The sequence below is a fragment of the Aplysia californica genome, unplaced genomic scaffold (assembly GCF_000002075.1).
Source record: "Aplysia californica isolate F4 #8 unplaced genomic scaffold, AplCal3.0 scaffold00017, whole genome shotgun sequence".
NCBI classification, from domain to species: domain Eukaryota; kingdom Metazoa; phylum Mollusca; class Gastropoda; order Aplysiida; family Aplysiidae; genus Aplysia; species Aplysia californica.
Genome location: NW_004797287.1, coordinates 162,522 through 165,053, shown reverse-complemented (window position 1 = coordinate 165,053; position 2,532 = coordinate 162,522). Strand labels below are relative to the sequence as shown.

At 41.4% G+C, this 2,532-nt stretch overlaps 1 protein-coding gene across 1 annotated transcript in view; it reads left to right on the top strand.

The window, feature by feature from the left end:
• The window catches only part of LOC101862236 (WD repeat-containing protein 44), a gene marked incomplete at its 5' end in the record, with an annotated part of 93,118 nt that overhangs the window by 65,712 nt on the left and 24,874 nt on the right, over positions 1–2,532 (top strand).

The following is a 2,532-nucleotide window of genomic DNA, read 5'->3' as shown; positions in this document are numbered from 1 at the left end:
GGGGGCGCAGGGCGTGGTTCTACAATCGCCATCATTATCATCATTATCTTCATATTATATCATTTAGTTTTAAGTGTACGGCTTTCAATAACATTTTATTCGTATCCTACAAGTAAAATTACATGTACAATGTGGACTTCGTTGTCCCAAACGGGAGTTCTAACGTACACTGATGATATAAACGCATCTGTGTCCATGTTTGAATCACTTGCTACGTCAAACTGTAGGCGTAAGTAGAAGCACTGCTTTGGTACAACTGCAACGTGAAAACAAGTTTGGACGGCCTTGGAAAGAATGTAGTTTGGATTCCGCGAGAAAACGTCAGTGCCACTCCTCACTGGCGCGTCCTCAATGACAGCTTTATCTATTTCTGACGCAACGGTTTTCATTTGGGAATTCTTTTAATTTCACTCCCTCGGGCAGTGCGCTTACGTGAGCATGAGCGAACGGCTTTCTCTATGTGTTCGCCCTTACGTGGGCGATCACTTGGGTGTGTCCTTGAGCAATGCATGGTAATCCCAGCTCAAAAACCTGACTCTGCCTAGTGGCAACAAGCAGATGTTGTTTGTGATATTGTGTATCCATGTGTTCATATATTAATTAATTAATGTATGTTTGTATTTACGTAACGTTGGCCAACTGATAGTATGAAATGTCACAAGCGGAACATTTTCAATTTTTTTTCAGTTTCTTGGTCAATGACATAGGTTCAATGTGTTTGATAAATGTTTTGTTGAAATTCAAATTCTAAATGTTGAAAAAAGTAATTAAAGATAAAATCCCTTGCCTGCAGGCCATCAAATATCACAGATTAAAACGTCTGTAGCCGTACTCTCCTGGGCAGCATAATTTATGAGTGCTTTATAACCACCCACATGACCACTTATTGCGGTGGTGGGGGTCATCTGTGCTTGGACAAAAGTCTTCATCTTGGAGAGTTACCTTGTCATTTTTGGATGTGCCTAAAATATGTGCACATTTAGGCTTTCTGATGACAGCAAAAGGGTAAATTGCATTTTGAAGACTGCTGATGGAGATTCTGATGCTCATCAGGAGAGAATGAATTTATAATCGGCTATTACACTACCCATGGGACAGAAAACATTGTTACAAAGTTCAATCTAGTCTACTAAAATTTCTTCACAGTGTTGGGTTTTTAATTTTCACCTTTGTAATCGACACGATCGAAACTCAGCCAGGAGGCGGTGTCAAACATGCCCTAAAACGTTAATTACTGGACTAGACCAAAATACATTTTATTGCCACACATTGAGGGAAAAATAGAAGCAAAGAGACAACGGGGCAAGAGAAAGAAATGGACAGCCCTGGAGATCCAAACAAAGGAATAATCGAATAAGTGGGCATCATGTGTATCTTGTTGCGTCTCACACTCGAGGTATTGCTTTGACCTATGGAACATAGCTTTATATGCACAACGTAACTGCCTGCAATTTGACAACAGGGGACATGAAATGTTTTGTCTGGCATGAGGTGGAAGCTGGACGTGACTTCCGACAGATTTTCGTCTTACCTCGTAGACTACTTCGGATTGGTTGCCAAGACCTATGGCAGAATATACTGCACACAATGCCTTTACCAAATTAAAAAGATTTATACTCGCCAGTGCCATATCAGCTCTAGCTCGTGAGCTCAACATTACTATCGAACAGAAGTATCTCGCAAACAGCACACCCAAATAGAGTCCGATAGCATTCGTACTGTCTTTGAGCGATCCATCAGAAATGCTCTTTTACACATCCATTATCTGCGGTCGCCGAATTTTGCTATTCAAAAGGCTTTTTAATGGCTACATCGATCGACATACGGTTTTCGCCAAAAGATTCTTTAAAACATTCTCCAGATCATGACGCCCTTTGTTTTTTTCCGGTTTTTAGACAGTTTTGCCGCAAATAGCTGAATTTCTTTATTTCGCCGATCGCTTTTGTAGGCCGACGCTTCTGTCACTGTAATTTTAGAAAATCCGCCAGATTTGTTTATTTCAAGTCGTACTTCCGTTCGATATTATCGCGCGTTTTCGCGCAATACTAAGCGACCCGTATAGATCTAGCCTCATGTTTTCTTTTTTATACTCTGTGCTAAATTCGACTGTGATCCTTTCGTTTGATGCCCATAAAATAACTGTGGTTTAGAATCATTTAAAAGGTGCATAGTTACATTAAGGAGTATGAAATCACTGTAGTCTAATTTTCAGTTTTTCATTAGTTTCGTTTAGATCTAATAAGAAGAAAGTCCGTCTTCTAAGAAGGCATTGCAAACAAGTGAGGCTTCCGTTCACAAGGATACCCCCTGTGGGTCGGGGGGATATAAATAGACCCACTGCTTCGCCTGCAGAAGGTGCAACCCCCTCAAAGGCGGAGTGTCGCACACAGACCCCAACCCTCTGGGATCCGTGTGCGACACTCACTTTGGTGTATCTTCCTCTTCTCCTTCCTTCTTTCTTTCTTCTTCTATCTTTTCTCCCACCGCTGACCTAAGTGCAGTAAAAAGAGAGGTCACCCATCCCACAGGGTG